The sequence below is a fragment of the Carassius auratus genome, chromosome 39 (genome assembly GCF_003368295.1).
Source record: "Carassius auratus strain Wakin chromosome 39, ASM336829v1, whole genome shotgun sequence".
NCBI lineage: Eukaryota > Metazoa > Chordata > Actinopteri > Cypriniformes > Cyprinidae > Carassius > Carassius auratus.
The window spans coordinates 12,804,121-12,826,834 of NC_039281.1; the positions used below are offsets into that span (position 1 = coordinate 12,804,121).

General features: G+C 36.8%; 1 long non-coding RNA gene and 1 pseudogene across 1 annotated transcript; one reads left to right on the forward strand and one right to left on the reverse strand.

The window, feature by feature from the left end:
* Nucleotides 1–4,707: 4,707 nt before the first annotated feature.
* The window catches only part of LOC113057983 (transcription factor COE1-like), a 123,056-nt pseudogene continuing 105,049 nt past the window's right edge, over nucleotides 4,708–22,714 (forward strand).
* Nucleotides 13,539–17,323, reverse strand: LOC113057984 (uncharacterized). Its single transcript, XR_003277906.1, has 3 exons — nucleotides 16,676–17,323; nucleotides 14,407–14,485; nucleotides 13,539–14,118 (listed from the first exon to the last, which is right to left on the reverse strand). It is a non-coding gene; the product is annotated as an uncharacterized LOC113057984 (long non-coding RNA).

Consider the following 22,714-nt stretch of genomic DNA (forward strand, 5'->3'; position numbering starts at 1 on the left):
ACCCCCTATGTTTTTTTTTTCTTTTTCTTTTTTCAAAATAACCACTACAGGGTCAAGATACATTTTGTTTTAACTATAGACTCTATAGTACATTGACAAGAGTGATGTAGAAGTGTTCACCGTAAAGCTTACACTGGTGATGTACCTGAGAGAAAACAGACTGTTCTTCAGCAGTAAGAAAAAAAGGTGTTTTGTAGAACATCACAGTTATATATGATATGAGAACAGTAAGGCCTGTAGATAGGGAGTATGTGTTAAGAAAATGAGAATGACATCATTCATCAAAATTTAACGGGGTAAAACGCCCTCAGGGGGCACAACTTACTGTAGTTAGTCATACTCTGTTCTGAACATCAGATCCTTTGTTTTTCCATCAAATATATTCTAACTAGTTGGCTGAATAAAATATTAGGCTTTATATTTAAAAATTACCTCAATTTAGCATTAGGTAGTTAGTTAGCCAGTTAGCATCAGCTAAAAATAGTTTTCAATTAGGCTATAATTTTGTAATTTATAATTATTGATTATATTCTATTTAATTTTAAGCTAAACTTGTCTGTACTGTAATTTTGCTGTAGATGGGGGCAGGCTGGGGGCATTTTATCATTTAACTTATATTTTGTTAAAAATCTAAAAATGAAAATCCAACATGGATTATAATTCATGTCGTTGTCACTAAAAATATGATAACTATTCTGGACATATTTAACTTTTTTCACAATAATAATAATAATAATAATAAAGTAAAAAGACAATGTCTTTAGTTTTTAGATCTATAATTTGATAATATGTTTCCACTTGTGGCCATAAGATGGCAATGTTGGGCTGTCAACGATTAATCACGCGCTTCCTGTGTCCGGTTCTCTGAGGAGCCCAGAACACTTAATGCGATTTCTTTTAGTTTCCACAAATCACAGACTCTGTCGTTATAGTATGTACAAAATATCCACACTTTGTTAGCAGTTGTCATAATCACCACCAACGGAAACTCGTATTTTTCCACTTCTCTGTAACGTCAAACTGATGGTACCAAATCAGAAGTGGGCTAATAGCCAACTGGTTAGTTTGTTACATTAATGTACAGTTGTAATTGAGTTGCTTTCTCGCAGTCTAACCTTGACGCATTAAAATATAAATAGGACTTGTATGGACTTGCATTCTGCATTCTATCAAAACTACTCGACAATGTTAACAGACTATTTTCATATAAATAGGCCTATATATAAATATATAAAACGTTGGCATGCGGCCTTATCGTTTGAAACTGACAATAGCCTTCTGACTGAATTAATCTATCTCACGTGACAAGAACTTTGTTTTACATTATGATTTATTTTATCGTAATTCAGTTCAGTTATGGTTACTCATCAACGACAGCGTGATTTATGTGAACATCTGTTTTACAAATCAAATATAATTGGTTGCTGTCAGCAATAGGATTAGCTTATTTATATAAACGTTCATTTTTATATAATTATTATAAACACGGACATATTATTTATTATTTGTTTTTTATTTTTGTGAAAATATATTTTTTTTTCACGCACATATGCACTTGAAGATATATATATATATATATATATATATATATATATATATATATATATATATATATATATATTAGTGCTGTCAATCGATTAAAAAAAATTAACTAATTAATCGCACAATTTTTTAAAATTAATCGCGATTAATCGCGATTAATCGCAATTAAAAGACTGAAACTTTTTGGATATGTAAATGTAAAATGTAAATAATTAATGTAAACTCAAGACAAAGAAACTATTTAAATTCAAAATATGATTGTTTATTGGAATTTTTGTTTAACTTGTAACACAGATTTTCTCATGTAAACAACATACCTGCAATAAACCATCAATATTCTCCAAATTAACTGTTGGCTTGAAAGCCATATTTATTACAGAAATAAAAACACAGGCATGTAAGTGCCATTTGAATTTCAAAACAATCAATGCCAATAAAAAACAAAAATGATTTCCATGTTGAATTCTAAGTGGACTGCAAAAAAATTCCAAAGTATAGTCATTGCCAGTGCTTTAAGTGGGCCAGTATGCACCAGTACTCAGTACCGCCACTTCCAAATATAGCTCTTGAGCGTACCGCCACCTCTCCGTGCGCCCAGAACGTGCTTGTAGCGTACCGGTACGCTCATTTGGACATCTGTTTTAATAGAGGTTTTAATCTTTCACCTGCACTGCCGATTTTCAGAGCGCCCTTCACAATGCAAGCTTCCTAATTCATCCCACCCAGAGCAGAAACTACATTACCCATTCACCCTTAAGTTATACAAGTGAATAGCGCATGTGTCGCTTTTCCCACTGTTAAGTGTCAACAACTCAACGTGGCCGGAGAAGGTGTGTGAAACTCGTTGTGAGTTATACTAAAGCAAAATCTTGAGTATTTATTGTCTGATAAACATTAAAAACTGTCTGCGGAGGTTGAGTCGTCCTGTAGCCCCCGCCGGCTGTTCATTGGCTGCAGCATCTTTTTTCTAAGTTCTAAAAAAATACCGTAGACGGCAAGGCACAAATTTAGATATTCATTTATCTAATTAATCTATAGCCTATGCACAAAGACAATATGATCTTTTTGTCCCCTTTTTGTTTTAAAGCTTGATGAAGAGAGAGAGCGCAAGTTGCTGCAGCTGTGAGGAGGACAGTGATGCACGCGTACAGGAGTGATTGACAGTTCGCGGCACTGTGTACAAAAAATACTCCGCTACACAATTATTTCTTTATTTCGTTTAAGCTTATTAACGTTAGCGTTACAGAAAGGTCTGATTTACGCACTGTTACAGTCATTGTTTTTTTTTTTTAAAAAACAATGACATTTGAGTTCATGATTTTAATGTTGCTGTTTCTTGTGGCAGACTAAATGAAGAGTAATGTTTCTTGTGGCAGACTGAAGAGTAATCCGGCAGAGTTTTATAGCCTACTGAAACTTTCCGTCTAAAAGTCCTTCCTTGGTCTTATCCATATTTCTTTGCACGTTGAACACACATAGGCCACAACTGGAAATAAAAAAAAACTGCAACCGCGTTAATTGCGTTATTTTTTTTTAACGCGTTAAATATTTCAAATTAATCGAATGCGTTAACGCGCTAATTTTGACAGCACTAATATATATATATATATATATATATATATATATATATATATATATATATATATATATATATATATAGCTGAATAACAGGTCTGTTTCTTATTTGGACACATGAAAATACACCATTTCCACTGAGGCTCCTTGTGTAGTTTCTGCCACTTAAAACTGCTGTGTGGGAATATAAATATACAGGGACCCAAGGGGAGCAGAATTTCCCTCTGCCTGACCAGCACTGGATTGGACGGGACTCTCTTACACTTCCTCTGTCCGCTGCGGAGGATTTCATTTAGGTCTGGTAGTACAATATCTATTTCCTGTGCATGCATATGCTCATTTTTGCACATTTCTAAAATAGGCCTATAATAAAGCGTTATAATTGCATTCTAAATCTAAAACGGAACTGCTGTTGTTTGAAAAAAAAAAAAAAATACGGCTGTAAATTGGTTTGCGCTGCCAACATTTACTCTTCTAGTTTTATATCGAATCTGACAAAGCAGCTGTTAAACTGTTTAGGTCTGAATATCCATGTTTTGTTTGATGCATTTACTGTTTGCCAGAAAATATGTTTTATGGATTATAATATCTGTACATTAGGCTACTTCTTTAACAGCAATGTTTTTTTTTTTTTTTTAATACAATGTAGCCTATGCCTCTTAAATAATTTGATCATATTAGTAATAATTTTTAATTGATAATTGATCTGTGCAATCTGATCTGATTTAGTGCAATGTTAGCCTATATGTTTTTTTAACTAAATATTTTAAGGACTAATTATTACACAATTATTAATTTCTTCATATAAGTTGTCAAACATGTCACAGCATGCACTATAAGGTCTCTAGCCTACATATATTTTGGCTATTACAAACTCTCGTGTAATTATTTCGATGATAGATGATCTCTCTTTACTTCATCATGGTCTTAATACATTTTATTTGACAAACATGTTTTAAATAAATAACACATATTCTAACATGACCGCGGCTGCTTGGGGTTGTTTCAAGAAGAACAAAAGTTATATTACAAAAGTTAGTAAGAGTTAGCAAACGCTCAAAAACAGAAATAGCGTATGCCTAGCAGGTAACCATAGCAACAGTTGGCTGCTTGAGCACTTTGTGTCTGGACCATTATCGATATTTCAATAAAAACAAATATAATATATATATATATATATATATATATATATATATATATATATATATATATATATATATATATATATATATATATATATATATATATATATATTTATGATAGTTGATTTTTGCTTAACTGTGCCACGGGCGCCAAAAGACAAAATTAAACATGTCGAGACGAACCTTGAAAATCCCCTTTAAAAGTCCAATCCTTGAAAGTTATTATTATTATTATTTTTTTTTATAAACTTGCAATATTAAAAAAAAAAAAACACTTAGTGAACCACTTCAATTTGGCTTCACTCGCGCGCTCCGGTAGGCAGTTACTCGTTAAATGTCACGCGAGTAACTGCCTACCGGAGCGCGAGAGTGACTTCTTTCTAGTTTTCTGTCTAAACTCGCGCTCGCTAAGTGGGCAGGGCGCACTGTGATATCTAATTAGGCGACGGGCTTCGTGGTTGGGTGGACAGCTAATGGTAGTTCAGCTTTACTTATGTTCGGGGGGCGGCCCTGCGTGCGCAGTCACTCCCCTCCTGTTCCTCCTCCCTTTGGGGTTAGTTTGCTTGTGTTTAGTTCCCAGAGACAGTCAAATCGGATTCCTTTGGGAAAGGACACAAATCACTCCCGTTTGAACAAGGAGAACAGCGAGGGAGCTGTCTCCACAAGGGTCCACGTCTCCTGGTTGATTTCATATTGCTCATTCATGTGATTTGATCAGAGAATTCTCTTTGTGGAGAAAGACAGGAAAGGAAAAAAGAAAAGAAAAAAATAGTCTTTGGATGATGACATTTGATCTGACCCTCAGTGAAGCCCGTTCTTGAGCCTATTGTTTCTTAAAGTGACATTAGACTTTTTTTCTTACTTTTTATTTTCTTTCTTTTTTTTTTTTTTCTTTTTTTTTTGCTCACGGAAGACCAAAGGGACCTCCAGTCTACTCTTGCAGTTTTTGCTTGTTTGTTTGTTTTTTATGTTTTTTGCACGGTGTTCCCAAACCTGGATGTTGACATCTCGCGTTTCTTTTGGCACGTCGCTCTATTTTCTGTTTCAGAGGGGAAGCGCTAATAGAGACAAACGCGGTGACACCTGCTCACCCATACACTTCTCACTGTCTTTTTTAACGGAGGGATCAAAAGAAGCAAGCACCGACTGAGACAGTGACAGGAGTCTGTTTTCATGTTCGGGATTCAAGACAGCATTCAAAGGAGCGTGAGTAGTATGAAAGAAGAGCCCATCGGTGCCGGGATGAACGCTGTCCGGACATGGATGCAGGGTGCCGGGGTGTTGGATGCAAACACAGCCGCTCAGAGGTAAGCCGGCGGCGGTCTTCAGCGCTACGGGAACGACTAGACGGAATATTGCGCGCTTATCACTCTGGGACGACTCAAAACGCTCTTGTATATCATCCGAATCAGTGCGCGATATCTGCTTATTAATAAGCAGGTGACAAAGAGATTGATTTATTGCTGCGATAAGTTCATAGCATCCTCTATGCGTGCTGTTGACACCAACAGACAATGCTTGAGTTGCAAGCCACATTAAAACGTTCTTCTTCTTCTTCTTCTTCTTCTTCTTCTTCTACTATCAGTATTATTTCTAATGTTAAAATAGACTCTTTTTTTTTTTTGCATTGATTCTGTAGCTTTCAATTTTAAATACTGAATTTGAAAAACAATCCAGACCTGTAGTTTGTCACCAGCATCTGAACATTGAGTTATGTATACATTATTTTTGATTAACAACAATTAAATATATTATTGTTATAAAGAGAATACAAAAAATTAAAACGTTTACATACAGTTTTAATTTATGTTTTTAAAAGACTAGTCTATCACTTATAGACTATATTAATATTTGTTTAAACTATTAAACTGTCAAAAGTAATTTTTTTGCACTGCAATTAAAAAAATAATTAATTAAATAATCACAAAAATATTGTTTAGTTTTTTTTTACATTTATACATATTTCATCCTCTCTCCGTCTGTCTTGTGTGTTCATAGTGGAGTGGGTCTTGCTCGAGCACACTTTGAGAAGCAGCCTCCTTCAAATCTTCGCAAATCCAACTTCTTCCACTTCGTTTTAGCGCTATACGACAGACAAGGACAACCCGTGGAAATTGAAAGAACCACTTTTGTTGGATTTGTCGAAAAAGAAAAGGCAAGTAAAACGTTCTCTTTTGCATATTGGTTTTGCAAATTTGAATGAAAATGACTTTTCAATTCTGATAATTATTAAAGAATAATAGATAAAATGACATTGATATTACCCTAGAGTGTAAAGCTTATATATTTCATAAATCATTTTATTGCATTAAATTACTGTTCTGTCATGAATCTCTTAAACCTCCATTTAAGTAGGCTACTATTTTATTTTTATTTTCACAAATTCATCCCTTATATTTTTAGCGAGCCTCAAGTTTGATACTTTCCCTTCAGTTTTATGCATTTACTAACACATCTGTATAGTTTGCAGAAATGTTACAGTGATAACCTAATGTCATAAAGTTAATATTTCCTTTCAAGATGCTATTAAAAATAAACTTTTATTTTTTTATTATTGTGAAGGACCATATGATGCTTTAATAAAAAATATTCTAGGAAAATATTATAATTATTATTATTTTGTAAGCATTTGTAAATTAATCTGAGTTAAGGTTCTGCTGATTTAAGTAAAGCTTACTGTATATTTAGACACTTCGTGCACGTCTATACCCCAGGCACGTTGTTATTGAATTGTGAAATCGCACTGTAGGCTACAATACACAAAACTTTTTTTTTTTTTTTTTTTTTTTTTTTTTTTTTAAGACGCGAGTAGACAATTTTTTAACCATTTTTTTTTTCTCAGTGAAAATGACTATATTTGTATTGGTTTTGTTTCGACTGGCTAATGCGCGTCTGCAGGTTTTTTTTTTTTTTTTTTTTTTTTTTCGGCCTCCTTCGGCTGGTCCGCAGGGGAATAGCTGTCTGACTCACGGGGCTCGTCGGAAATAGTCAAATAGGGGTTTCTTGCTAACCATCGAATTTATTTTTGCAGGAAACTACCGGAGAAAAGACAAACAATGGGATCCATTACAAATTGCAGCTTCTTTACAGCAACGGTAAGAGGGAACGCATCATCTAATACTCATTGAACTTTGCATAAACACATTAGGGATTTACTTCAGCTCGACAATGTGAATAAACTAAAAAGACGGCGAGACTGATAGAACGACAAGGAGGGGAGACAAAGGTATAAATAATTAATTATGTAGCTAGATCAAACTGAATAGAATGTTCTGAAATAATAATAATAACAATAAACTGTTATAACAATTCGCATGTTCAAACAAAAGAGATTAAAATGCGCAGCAAATTCGAAGCGTTTTAACTATAAACATTAATGAAGCACAAAACGATCCCCATTAGTGCACTTTTCCGGTTACGCGTTTTCCAGAAATATGCACTTCATTTTTGATGGAAGCTAATGGCCTGGCCATAATGAAACTACACTCTTTTCTGTCTGCTAATGTGGTAAATGACAACCAGGCGTTAGAAAATTTGTTGCGCCAGGCTCTCACGTTCCTAAACCTTTTTATTTGACGTTTTGAACAGATATAGCCTGTAATTGTTGTTTTTGATTATGTCTATTTCAATATTTTATAAGCTAAACTTTTTTTATATACATGCTTTTTCTTTCTTAAAGCTATTTTTATATTAGTTTATGTGATTGTATATAAGTTTGAGTTTCATCCAAAGCTGTTTCTTTCCACAATCCTTTAACACTGTCTGGAGTCTATGTTGGTTTGGGTTGTCTAGACATTTGAAGTTTCTATGTTGTATTAAAGCCATGCTTATGTGAATGTTAAATATATAGCTGCTGGATTAATTTCTGATCCATGTCCTGCATGTTATTGCAAGTTAAAGACGACTTATCTTCTCTCCTCTATAGGCATCAGAACAGAACAGGACTTTTATGTACGCCTGATTGACTCCATGACCAAACAGGTAAGACGTTATTTCAAATTCCCCACAGTTGGTGGGTGAATCGTCTGGTGAAAGTCTGTGTGTGATTTGCAGTGAGAGTGAACGTGTGCATGTGTGCCGTGCACCCTGGTGAGTTTGGGGTTACACACTCTTGGATGCCTCAGGGGCACGGGGATCGGTTAGTATTTAAATATGACATACTCTCCCTGGGACATCATTTAAGATGACTGAGCATATGCATGTATTTATGTGCATATGTGTGACAGTGAGATTGATAGCTAAAGAGAGAGAGAAAGAAAGAGACTTTCAGTTGTATTCATTGTCTGTCACAGGGGATTATCCAGCAGTGCCTTTCAATGTTTAAACAGCATACTTTGAGTGTGTATGCGCCTGACTCTCATGCAGATACTATGTATCTATCTATCTGTGCATATTCAAATGTGTTGTGCTGTGTGTTATGAACAAAAACATGTATGAAGATATGGTTATAGCTTGTTTTATTAACTGTGCAGGTTGTGAGCTTGAACCATGGAGAAAAAGTTATATGAGAAAACACAGGGCAGCGAGAGTGACCTCACAATCTTATATGTGGCGCTCTTCCTTTCCCCCCTAAAACAGAAACAGCCTCTCCCCCTCTCTCATTCTCTTTTTCCCACTCGCCCCCTCGCTTCCTCTCTCATGATCTCTGTCTAGAAATATTGTTTTGAAGACACTTTAGGGAAGTGTATTCAACAATGCAAATAGTTGCAATTCAAGAAGTGTGACAATAGTTCAAAGTTTAATTGTAAATTTAGAATACACCTGTTATCAAATACATATGCAGAGTTATTTTGATTAATATCTAAAATAATTGTATTTCTTATGAGCTGTTTTCTTAATAGTTAATAGTTTCTTTTTAATCTTCTGCAGAATGTGTTCTTTAATATATTATAGTTTGTACATATTTTTAAAACAATGATAAATGAATGTCTTAATTTTTAATGTTAATTTTACAATTATCTATATTTCTTTTAAGTAATCAATTTAATACATATATATAATAATTTCATTTTTACTCTTTTCATGACCTAAATCATTCATTTCTATTCAGAAATTCCTATTACAAAATCCCTGGATGTTACACTTGGCACAAACAGTTCCTCTTTTTTGTATTGTGTGATTTGTTTGTGGTTTATAATTTCCTTTGCATGAATGTCTATGTGTGGGAAGTTAGGTGCTGTTACTGATGCTAATTCTTGCCCTCGCTCTGCTCAGCGGTTTGGCCGGCGTGTAGTGGGACAGATTTATGTATGTGGGTGAAAGGCATGAGCGTTGCGCTGAGGTAGAGAGACTGTTCTCTGACACCCTGAGGTAAATACAGTGGCGAGGGGAACTGGCCTTGGCTCAGCCTTTCACTGAGTGTCCCAATAAATAGCCGTTTATCTCCCCAGGGTTGTCTACCACGTGCACAAATATTACAGACTGATTTACTGGCTATTTCTGTGGCAAACGGCCCTGCCATACCTGTTAATGATGTGGTGCCACTGAGTGAGCGAGAAAGAGAGATAGTGTGTGTGAAAGAAAGTTTGGCAGCCGAGTCAACATGCTAGCTAGTATCAGATAATAAAGCATGGTACTTTGAAATAAACTTGGTATTCACTAGAAATGTGCAAAATTGATACATTTAGGGGTGCAAAAGCTTGTCAGTGTGGCAGTACTGATAAAGAAACAACTGTACAGTTTTACCCCTAAACTGTTTATAGTAGTACCTAAACGGTACATATTGCTACACTGAGGTACAAAGTTATCTTTTTAAGGGTATCAGTGAAAGGTACATTTTTTAAATTTTGTTTCTGATGGTGTATGTACTTGATATTAACATGGTATGTCCAAAAAAATGTGTTGGCGTACTGCTCAGGTCTTTCAGCAGGAAAAGACTGTTTCACTACATTTCCCAGAATCCTTTTCTCAAATGTAAATACAATACCTTTTTGCAAAGGTCAAGATAAATTTACTGTGGTTCAATGATTTTTGAGTGCGAAATTCAGTAATTTTAATAGGAATCAACGTAATCAGGATTTTAGATTTTTTGAGGGTGAAAAAAATGTACAAATACAGATTTCGCAGCGTATTCAAGTAAGTCACATGGTTTCACCGTAATGACCAACAGAAAGCTGTTTGGTATGAGAGTGACATCAGTAAACTATTGACAATACTCACGTTTTGTCAAAATTTTGCTAATGATTAACAACTATTTTTTTTTTTTTTTTTTAAGACAAAGGGTTAAGACAAGCTGGCTTTATGTCTGGCTCCTCTTTAGACTTTTCTGCTCTTGCTGTCATTTGACTGCGCCAAGTGTTTTTCATCCATGTCAGCATGAAACACAGCTTAGGTTATGACAGAGTGTTAGCTGGTCTTTAAATGCCTTTCAGAAAACCCGGTCCAAAACCACTCTGCGGTGAGCAGTCAGCCTACATATGCTGAGGAGTGCTCGCAATGTGTTTAAGGTTTCCCATCAAAGCCCCATAATTCTGTACAGAGAGGCTACAGAGCGCCTCTCTGCATGTGCTGGCTTTGGCAGTGTCGGGCCGGGAGGGCTGATGAGCAGGTTTATAGAGCTGTTCAACACACTCTTCTCTTTAGCACTTAGAAAGGCGGTAAAGTCCAGTTGCCTGACCACACAGTTAGCTTCTGTACATACACACAGCTATTAGAGACAATCAAACAACTTGGGCTAGAGCTGCAAGGATCACATTTGTGTCAAAATCAAGGAATGGTTCACGTTAAGCACATGGAAATGGACATATTCAGCACTCGTCTTATGCTCATGCATACACGCTTTTCCTGTTTGCCTTTGGGAACGGTTGGAGCGGGTAAGGAGAGATAGAGCGGGTGTCAAAGTGACAGACTATATCTGTGATCAATGCATGAGCTTGTGACAGATCTGATGAAGACAATGCAGTAAAAGACTCTCTCCCTCGCTCTTTATCCTACCATCCAACTGTTTACCTCAACAGCTGAAGCGCAGAACAAAAGTGAATCACATACACGGGCTTAATGCGCACACACACTGCGCTGACACGCTAGCGTGATGGTAACAAAGAGGGAAATGTGTTTTCATGTATTTACAGTGCATTGTTTACATGCCTCAGATGAGGCTGTCAGTTCAAGGTGGCACTGGCGGCTCTCAAACGAGATTTGAGGAGCAGTTTGTGCAATATAAAATATGCATTAAAAGCAGCATCGGGGCCTAATGAAAGCTTCACACACACCTCGGTACACCGTGCCATGCATGTTTCATGTGCTCCGTGGCCCTCCTTAAGGAGAGCTTTGTTCAGAAAAGTGCTGGGCTGGAACTGGTTGGTAACTGTGAGCTGTAGCTTGCCTGTTGCCGTGTGTGTGCTTTCTAGAGCTAAGCTTCAGGCAGATTCCTAAATAAATTTGCACAGGAAAGAGGGAGGTCTCGACCGTTCTTTCTGCTTGTGTGCATAAATTTCCTGTTAATTACGGAATAGGGTGTGTTTACATGCCAGAAACACTTCCCCAAAGTATACAGCATGCAACAAAGTGACAAATCTCCTATATTAGATATTTCCTGTAATCAGTAGCTGTTTGGAGACTCTGATGATGTCAGATAGCGCATGAATTGCCACTATGTGTCAGGCCACATAAAGGCGTAATGCTACTCATTTGCAAATATTTACACACACAAGCTTTGAGGGCCTAAAGATCCTAGTGATTAAGTCTATTCATATACATTGAAAATATGAAATCTGTAGCAAAGAAAAAGCATTCAAAGCTACTCTATGCCACAATCTTAAAGACATTTTATATGCAACTTGGTGATGACAAGTGAGGATATTTGAAACAATAGTGTTATTATTATTATTATTATTATTTGCTTTTAATTAAACCAAAGTCCCACATAGACAAAACACAGTACTGCTATACCAACAATGAATTTTTTTCCGGTTGAATTTGAACTAATCTGATATTGGTTTCATGCTCTCTGAGTGTGAGTTTTTTTTTTAATCTGAGCATAACTGAACCAAACGCACCTGAGACAAGACTGATCATAGTCTAAGACAAGGTTTTTTTCAATTTTTCATTATTATTATTATTATTATAGCAGAATTTTTTTCTGTCTGAAAAAAAAAACAAGAAATTATATTTTATTATTATTATTATAAAGGCCGATTTTTACTGTCTAAGAAGAAACATGATAGAAGGAATATAGCATTGTTTATAAAATTAAATACTTATATTATTGTTTTATATTATTATCTAACTGAATTATCTTGAAAATATTTACTTTGGTTTAACATTTTATTGAATACTTAATTTATATTGTATATAGTACACTATTTATCTTTTTCTGAATAGTATTAGAGTGATGTTAGATGTACAAACCTGAAGAAAGACGCTTCGTGTTGCACTAGCTCGAATCCAGAGGAGGATGCACAACCATTGTTGTGTTTGCCTCTGAGGAGAAATTGACGAACTGTTTTCAGACTTTTTCCAGGCACTTATATACTGTTCTCAGCATGGAGTTATTCTGAGTCTGTTTGCAGGGGCTTGGTGTGATAAATAGCCAGTCTTATATATAAAATGAATGTGTGGTGGTGTAGAGGACGTCTTTGTGTGGCCTGAACTGCTCTCTCTGCCTCCCGCTTCCTCTCAGAAAGCCTGCGGGGTTGAGGCTCTAGGCTCAGACAGTGATGCATGCTTGTGCGCTTTTAGAGGACCTTGACCCTCATTTCCGCAATGTGAAACCTAACAAACAAATGTCCCTGATCACCTATGTCCTCTAGTCACAGCAATGACAGAAAAAAACATGAAATATCAATAAACTTTGTTCTTTTTTTCTGGATCTGATGCTTTACTTTTAAACTTGTTTTCAAACAAGTGTTTCATGTAATTGAAAAAGCATGGCGCACTTGTGAGGAAAACTGTTTCTCATTAGAACCATCAGCTGTTTTTCTGTGTCTTCAGTTGCCATGGGTGCACTGAAAAAATAAAAACCTTGTATCAACTTAAAAAAATTGAAGTAATCAATCACACGAAACATTTGACATTGACTCAATGTAAATAATTTAATTTAGTTTAACTTGAAAATTTTAAATCCATGCAAACCACTTTTTAAAGGTTGATCAATCTAATTATTTTAGGTTGGAACGAACTAATTTTTTTAAATTAGAACAAACCAACTAAACTAATATGTATATGTTAAATTAAATTAATTATTTTAGTTTGGTACAAACTAATTTTTATAGGTCTGATTAAATTAATTATTTTATTTAATTAATGATTTCAATAAATTTTAATCAATGACTACTCAGAACACTTTTCCTTTAGAAAACATTTTTATTGTTCAATAAACTCACAACATTGAATATTTGCTTCAAATGTATGAAGATTGACAGCAGAAATACTTGAAACACTGCAATCAGTCTCTTCAGTTGTTCATAAGACTTGGCCTTATTCAACCTTTGTACCTGGTAGCCATCGAACTTGGGCAGCCACATTTGTAAATGCTGCAGTGAAAATGCAGCCTTGTTAGTACAACCTTTTTATTAAAAGGATCTAAAGTCTTGGCTGTAAAAACACAATAAAATGTAACAATAATGCAATTATACAATTAATCCCTGTACAGCTGGGTGGTCAGTCTAGTGACTTTTGGGGTCATCTTTATTCCATCAAGCTCCATCAGGACATTTTGCACAAATTCAAAGGTGAACTGTAGCCTTTTTGGATATTTTAGGTTTAGTGTATATATGAGCCCAGCAACCGATGGCAACTCGTTCAGGACCTCTTTTCCTTCGACAACAATTTAAATGTCTTTAGGTGGATGGAGAGGATCCTCTTTCCCAGTGATAAAGATCGCCATGGTTGTCTGCTCCAGTTCTTCAACCTCATTATCCTGCACAAAAAAAGAAAGAAAATATGTTATAATTTCAGAAAATCTCCCGATTTCATGTTAGATCATAATGTGCCAAGCTCTTATACAATCTAAACTTTCAAAACAAACCATTTGATTAGCAAATCAAAATAATCAAATGTTCATTACAAGGGATGTGACTAAATTAAAAGTGATGATCTAGTTTTACTAAGTAGATCTGGTAGACAACTTCCCAGATGAGAGAAAATTTTACACTTTAGGATGCCTAATTATCACAAACGTCCTCATGACATTGGAAATAGAACTTACCACAAGCAATGATCACTGGCAGGAGATTCCAAATAATTTGCACAGCAGGAACAACTGATTGGTGGCTGCTTCCCTGAAGCTGAAAGAGAAAACATGATTTAAGTTTCAGCCATCAAAGTGTGTTAACTACTAACATCATACACAAATTAATAGATATATACTTTATTTTATGATTTTAGAAAAGCTGGCTAACATTTTGGTAAATTTCTACCACATGTAAATGCTGTTAATAGTGTAGCAAACTAACATTACCAGATACAAATAGCTGTGCCTTGTAATATTATGGCTGATAAATACTGAACACAAGATAATTAGGAGTGTAAATAAAAGATCACATAGGACCTTTAGCTATTATATTACCATTAGTCAAGTTTCAGAGTTTCAGGGATGCAAACACATGTAAAATGTAGTCAAAAAGTATTTTGGGCAGTTCGATTCAATAAACCGGTTGAAAAAAAAACAGCATAGGTCTCTGCAGGAATGTAATGGGAGTTACCAAATCAGGGGGTTTTTACACCATGATACCTGATTGGCTAATGTCATAGTGATGTTAGGTTTAGGGCTGGGGTTGGGTAAGGGTGATCATTTTAATTGCATGATTTAGAAACACCCAGCAGTTTGAAAACACTCACAAGGTGATAAACGCCCACTTTTACTCTGCAGAGACCCAAGTCAAAAAAAAAAAAAAAAAAAAAACGGTCCATCTGTTCTTTTATGCTCAACGTTTTGACGTCATTAGAGAAGTCTATCAAATATAAAGTCCTTAATCATAACTTTAGTCAGTTAAAAACCTCATAATCATGGAAAGTTTACAATTAAGTTTTGCAACACACGGAATAAAGTAACAGCAATAATGTGCATGAGGATTTAAGTCTTGAAGATATAAAGTAAATAAATTAGATGTCATAAGGGCAGAAATCGTAATCCACTTACTATACATAATTTATTGCAATGTATTTGTTATGAAATAAACTTACGTTTCGCCAGGTCAGAATCAATAACAAAAGAACCAGTTCGGTTCAGACGCTCTGTGTGTCAGTCTGCTTCACGCTGAATCGCGCATGCGCAGTATCATCAGCTCATCGGTTATCAAATCGACGTGTCCGACAGAAACGATTCTCGGTTCAGTGTACGTACTGCTGATCGGAAAACTGATGCAACTGGTTCTTGACTCGAGAAAGAGAACCGCTCCAGCAGTGGGCGTGTTTGTTTGTAATCTGGCTCTGCTTGGTGTTCATCTTCAGTTCTCTCTTCACAGCAGTTCAGTCAGTGTACTGTTTGAGTAAATTAATTACTCCGGGATATTGGTTTGTTTGAACTCAGAGGGAGTGTCAGCCACATTAAAAAAGTTAACATCTTAAGTCATTTGTGGATTAATGCTTATTGGAGACGTGAATCGTTTCAAACGATTCAGTTCGATTTGGTGAACTAGTTCAAACGGTTCACTAAGAAGAACCGGTTAAATCGAACGATTCGTTCACGGCACAAAGCTAAGAAATGTCGAGGGCACAAATCCTCGTGTATATCTGTCCAACAGTTTATCGATCATTTGTTTCTTCACGGTTTTAAATTCCATTTATTGTTGGTTTGATGCCAATTCATAGTTCTTGTAATGTGTGATCTAACAGACACACCGTGGCGAGTCGTTTAAAAACAGCAATAAACTCCAACAAAATAATCATTTTATGCAAATCCACAGCCCTTTATCTACAGATCAAGGATCATAATGTGAATATATCATATTGGAGAGAGTTTTACCGTGTATCCTGCTCGATCCTGCTGTAACGGACGAGGCGCGCGGTTTGAATATAAAATGGAGAATGATTTCAGCCGCAGGGAGAGGGAAGACATGTTTCCGTAAACTGTAATTTAATGATCTAAATATAATTCTGTCCCTCAGATTAAGCTATGGAATGACTTCAGATGACTTTGTGAAATTATAATCAGAACCTCTCAGAACTGCACGATTCACACAAGTCATGCAGACTGACGCGAAAAAAGCGGGAGGTGTCGAAAAGCGCGCTGTTTGCATCCATGAAGTTTGAAGCTTGAACCTGGGGATTTACTACTGCATTTCAAGTGTCAGAAATTGAGCGGAAAAAAATGTCTAGCATAATTATGCATTTAGAAATAATAGTGATATCCTAGTGATAGTTACATACTATCGAGCGTGAATGCTGAAATTACGAGTCAAGGCCAGTCAGGTAAAACGTTAATTGAAAAAAATAAAATAATAAACATTAAGGGTATACAAAGTTGATTATTTTACCTTCTTCAGAGTTGCTCGTAGTTCTCCTGTGTCTCTCAGCCAGCCTGGAGGGGTCTGTTGAAGTAAGTTACTGCGGCCGCCGCTTAACACACAGTTCAACTGTAACGTTTTTTTTTTTTTTTTATTCTTTAAATAAACAGGTCAGGTGGTCAGAGAGCGGCACTCCAACTCAGCAATGCGCATGTGCAAACCATGCTTAATTTAATAAAATTGCTTTGATCAAATGAATAAATTCAGTTTAATGTCCCGCTGCAAATCATATTGTATCCATGTAAAAAAAATGGATTCAACCATAAATATAAACTAAAACGTTTAGTTTAAATGAAAAAAACAATAATTTTAAGCTATTTCAACGACAAAATACACATTAAACGAATAACAGCAATGTTAGACTTTTTTCAGTGTGGCATGTATATGTGTGTTCAGAGAGAAAGAGAGAGTGATTCATGGCAAACGGGTTTAAGAGTCTGTGTGTGTGTGTGTGTGTGGGACAGAGAGCAGCCTGTTAATAGGCTGCAGTGTGTGTATGTTTTGAGTAGAGTCACTGATTCACGGCTGTGGGGGACATCTTGTGTGGAATTGGAGGATGGAAACAAAGCTGAGGTTTTTGGATGAAGTGTTAGCTGGGCCAGATGGCTCGCTATGCTCCAGTCTGGCAGTCCAACTGCTTGCTGCATACATAAACACACACATGCTAATGCACAAATACATGCGTGATTGCATACACATGCATGGAGTCTCACAGATGCAGGCTTATGGCAGCTCACGCACATACATCTTTCCTAGAAGGCTATTTCACACTAGCTGGAGTACAACACTTCTTTAGAGGGACCTGTAATTAAGCAGTTTATCTGTTTGTCCTGTCCTGTCCTGTTTTGTTTTGCTATAATATTAGCCAATCTGTGAGCCCAGGATGCGTGTGGAGGGTGGGCACTGTGGCAAGGGTGGTGCAATATGACATAATAGGACAGTAATCTTCACAGTCCAACAAACACACATAGTTCTTTTGATTGATGTATTAGATTGGATCTTAAAGTAATAATTTACACAACTCTTGTCATTATTTACTCAATTTCACGTTGCTCCAAACCTGTATGAGTTTTTCTTCTGCGGAACATAAATAAAGATGTTGCACAGAATGATCACTCAAAAAAAGTGTTTTGGTGTGAAGAACACACAGACATCTTTATTAATTGATTATACCATATTTGGTATCAATGACACCAAACACCATTGGTTCTCACATAACTGAACATGATGTGCCAAGTTTAAGCTCTTATAGAGGTGGTTAGGGAACGTTTTCTATTGCAGCAGGTTAGTGGGCATTAAATTGCCCACTTTGTGCCTGGCTGAGTCAGAGACAGCCCACCCCACACAAGGAGGCTCTATACAGAATTCCCACGGTGCACAGGGCAGTTTTGATTGATTGATTGGTTAGCTGAAAGGAAAAGACATCTATGAAATTCAGAGCCCAATGTGTGGAGTGTGAAACATGGAAAGAACATTCTGATAACATGAATTAAAACCAACCTGATCATTCCCATGCTGCATGAGATCTTTCAACGGCAGTCCTCTGCCAGATGGAAGAAGGGTCACATTAACCGCCTGTAAGTGCTGCAGTGTGTGTATGGCGTGATGTGATGTCATAATGTTTTGGTTTCAGTGAAACGATGCTTTTCGTGATAGAATTTACACACCCTGAGAGTTAGTCATGGAATTTTGTGCATGCTCAGAGGGTTTACACCACAAGGAGAAAATGTTGTTTGTCAATTTTTCTTTAACCACATTTTTCCACCTTCCCTTGTTCACCAGGCAATTATGTATGAAGGGCAAGACAAAAACCCAGAGATGTGCCGGGTCCTGTTGACGCACGAGATCATGTGCAGGTGAGAAACACAAACTGTACGCCACACTCCTTCCTTCACTATTACACAATCAAGCTCTTGAACCTTCCCTACCCAGCTCTGCCCGCTGACTGTGAGAGCTTTACTTTGGCATCATTTTGGTCTTGGCAAGACTGTAGACCTCTGGATCCTGAGTTAGTGTGACAGGACTGAGCTTTCTGCTCACACACACACACACAGCTGTGTATAAGCTCTGTTGTAAAATTAGACGTAAGGGGAGGATAGATTAACATTATTATAAATTTGCTGAAAGGTCAGATCATTATTCTTTCATTTATCATACACGTCCTTCAAACCTGGTATAAACAGTTTACTTTTATTTAAGAGGGATGCAGTACATTTATATCAAGGCTTGAGTTTAGACTTATGATGCACTATTACACAAGACACTCCCAGATAATTTTTCACAAGTCCACATGGGATCCTGATAAACTAACGCCAGGCTGTTTCCTATCAGAGTTAGAAGTGTTCTTTTCCCAGACTCTGCCTCAGCCCTAGAAATCAAAGCTTGCCAGGATGCCAGGCAGCATTTCTATTTTTGGAGGCTGATGTTTCAGTGATTGGTGGTTCTTTTTTTATTTCTTGATGAAATAAATACAGAGACACAAAAATACACTTCTATACAGTTCATTTTGAATGGTAATTCCTGAATATGTACTGAATATGAACTGAGCAATTAGGAAGCAGAATTAAAAAGCAAAGTTTGTCAAGACAAACATTTTCCCATTTTGAGGAAAGTGTAGCCTTGAAGGTTTACAGAGATACATGGATGGATGATGTACTTGATATTAAGTAATAGTTCACCCAAACATGAAAAAAACATGAACAACTCATGTTGTTTTAAACCTGTATTACTTACTTTACTCTGCTGAACATAAATAGATATGTTAGGTACAAAATCTGTATACAGATCTGAAATGTACCATAAAAGTAAATAAATAATAGCCTTTTTGTTAGGAACATATACATATTTAAGCCATTATTCATTTATTTGCCGATATGCATATTTAACTTCCTATTAAATTCACATTATTGAATTGAAATGTGAGCCAATTCTGAATTTTGCTCATCCCTGCTTGTAGCGACACCATAAGCAGCGGAGTTTTCATGAGATGAAAAATGAACAAAGATGGACCTTAAGTTCAGAGCAATCCTTGTCTCTATACCTTCCTGAATCTCTATCCAGGTCATTTACGTCCTGCTCTGCAAGAGAAAGAGAGCGCGAGAGAACGCCATGCACCTTTAATTAAAATCAAAAGATAAATTCCTTGCACTTAAAACTGGGTTGTGGAGATGAGTCCTCATCTATATTTGGTTGAAGTGGAGAGCATTTGAACAGTTTTCTACTAAAAATATACCACTCATGCTTGGTTAATTAGGACAAGGAAAAACTCATTACTCAATAAGAATCCTCTTGTTATTCTACAGTTAATGAATGCAGCTTGCTTTGAGTTTTGACAATGAAATATGTGCAGGAGAGCCAAGGCTCTCTCCTCTTTCTCTTTCAATCTTTCGCTCCCCCTCACTAACTTTCTTCCACGCACACACGTACACACACACACACACAGCCTTCTATTAACACACTATCAAAATAGTCGCTGATTTAAATATGTGTATTGACAAACACTTAGTACCATACACCACGTCAGCTTTGATCTGCCACTGAAGGATAACACAGATCACATCTGAAGCACATATCGCTACACATATTGCAGAAAGTTTCAAACCAAAGAGCTTTCCAAAAGCAGGCGAAAAGGAAAAGCATGTATTTCAAATGAGTAAACAACCCATTCTCATCTCTATCTTCCTCCTTTTTCTCTTCTTCATCTGTATATGGTGTTTTGATGCAGAGCCTGTGCTGAGAGAAAGGCACAATTACCAGTCTGCAATTAGACTGCTCACCATTAATCAGGGCTGTTAATTGCTGTACGCCTTGCCATTAGCCATATGGTGCCACATGGGCCTGCAAGCATGAGACAGAGACGCATTTTCCCAAACAACTCGCTCAGAGGCAAGGCTAGAAAGAATCGTTCAAACGCAACTCTAGGCTCTTTATGATGGAGTTCAACATCCTCATACGCACAGATTGACGAGGTTTGGTTTGTGTGGTGCAGACGAAACATCACATACTTGATTAAGGCCAGATTATTAAAGGCTGGGTGGTCACAGTTGGAGAAATGCTGCTTTGTTTGGTTTTGGGGGCTATTTTAGAGCTGCTGTCTGTAAAGGAGCTGGGCTGAGGGCAGTTCAGCTTTAATGGCATCAGTGCGGGCCACATCCTGGTAATTACGTGCGGCAATTTGGATTTAATTTCGTCAAACGCAGCAGAAGGAAACGCTTGAGATTAAAGATTATGGGTTCTCCCTGTAGGTCCACTGGGATGGAGCAGAACGAGTCGGAATGGGTGAAAAATCCCCTCTAAAAAACGAAGCAAGAGCATGCATGGAGTCATTAGTACAGAGTCGATGTGGGGAGGGGGGTGTTGGAGGTTCACGGGTGGTGGTGGACGGCAGTGTTGTGGCTCCCTATGGGTTCTGACTGACTATTGGGTTATCAGAGTGTCAGATCCATCTGTGCCCACCCCACGCATCCCAGAAAGCTTTGCTCCTGTGTGACCCACTTCTGAGAGAACATTGCTAAAGACTTGACTGCTCTCAGAGGAGTGAGAGAAAAATGAGAGCAGAGAGAGACAGGAAGGTAAAAATACGACTGCAAAAATAAACGGAGACCGAAGCCCGACCACACTGTGTCCAAACTAATGAGGGCGCTTAGACACCAGTGTGTGTGAACGAGGGGTCAAGCTCAATCCATGTTATCAAGCTGATCAGGTCTAAAGGAGCCCACTCACACACAGATCTATTCTGCTACTATCACATGACGCCTCCAGCCCTAAACTCTCTATCAGTCGAGCCCCTCTGCCATCTGTGCAGGGAAACCTGAACCCGCTGCCCTACCTGCTTTTTAACTCCAACCTCTATCCACCGAAGACATCATGCATACACCTCCTTCCCATCCCTCCTCTTTCTGTTTTCATTAACTATAATAATACATTTCAGTTAGAAAAAAAAGTATATATAAGTATATATAAAGTTCAATTTTAAGTAATAATAATAATAATAATAATAATAATAATAATAAACATTTTACATACATATACACAACATTGTATTTAAAAATAGAAATATATTTGATATATAATACTTTTTTATATTTAAATAGTAAAGTGATTTGTTTTTGTTTTTATAGTTTTCATTTATAACTTTAAATTATTCATTTATAAAAGTGTTAGATTACAAAACATATTTAAATAAAACATTTTCTTTTGGGAACACATTTGCAGCACTTTAAAACACACACAAAAGCACCTTTCCTCTTTCTGTTTGACCTGAAATCCTTCCCTAAAATGGTCAATTTTAAGTGCCCTCTTTACTTCTACCTCTCCTCCTTTATTCTTCCTTTCCTGCTCTCTGCCCTTCTCTTCTCTCTCCATCACTAGATAACTGCCCTGTTATCAGCCACACTTCTAATCCTTCAGTAACCATCCCTGAGCCGGGCAGTCTGTTAGCGGTAATTACTAATACACAGGCCGAAAGGCAGCATATTGTGTGCTGTGTGTACAGCAGGAGTGAATGTCTGCCTTGAAGAGCCAAAGAAAGACTGCTTTATAATTGCTACCTCTTCCTTCTCCACTGTGTTTGAGGTCAGTGCTGACATATGTGCAGTAACACCCCGGTTAAATGCTCTCTTTCTCTCTTTCTCTCCCTCCATCTCTATAAGCCGCTGCTGTGACAAGAAAAGTTGTGGCAATCGTAACGAGACGCCCTCCGACCCGGTCATCATCGACAGGTAAGAGCTGGATATCAGATGTTTGTGCTTTTCCACATATCACATGCCTTGCTAGACATGAAGTGCAGTGTAAGTGTTGAAGGTGGCGTGATTGAAATGTAGTGAGTTATGAAGGAGAACAGTTTGTCAGTGTAGAATCCATTTTTAACTTGACACACATAAATAAATAAATAAAAAAGGGTTTGTACAGGAACTTTTTCTGTTTTGTTTTCTGCTTTAAGTTTCTCTTCCACACCCCAATTTCCTAAAAAAATAAATAATTAAAACCCAAAAGGAAGAAGACAATAAA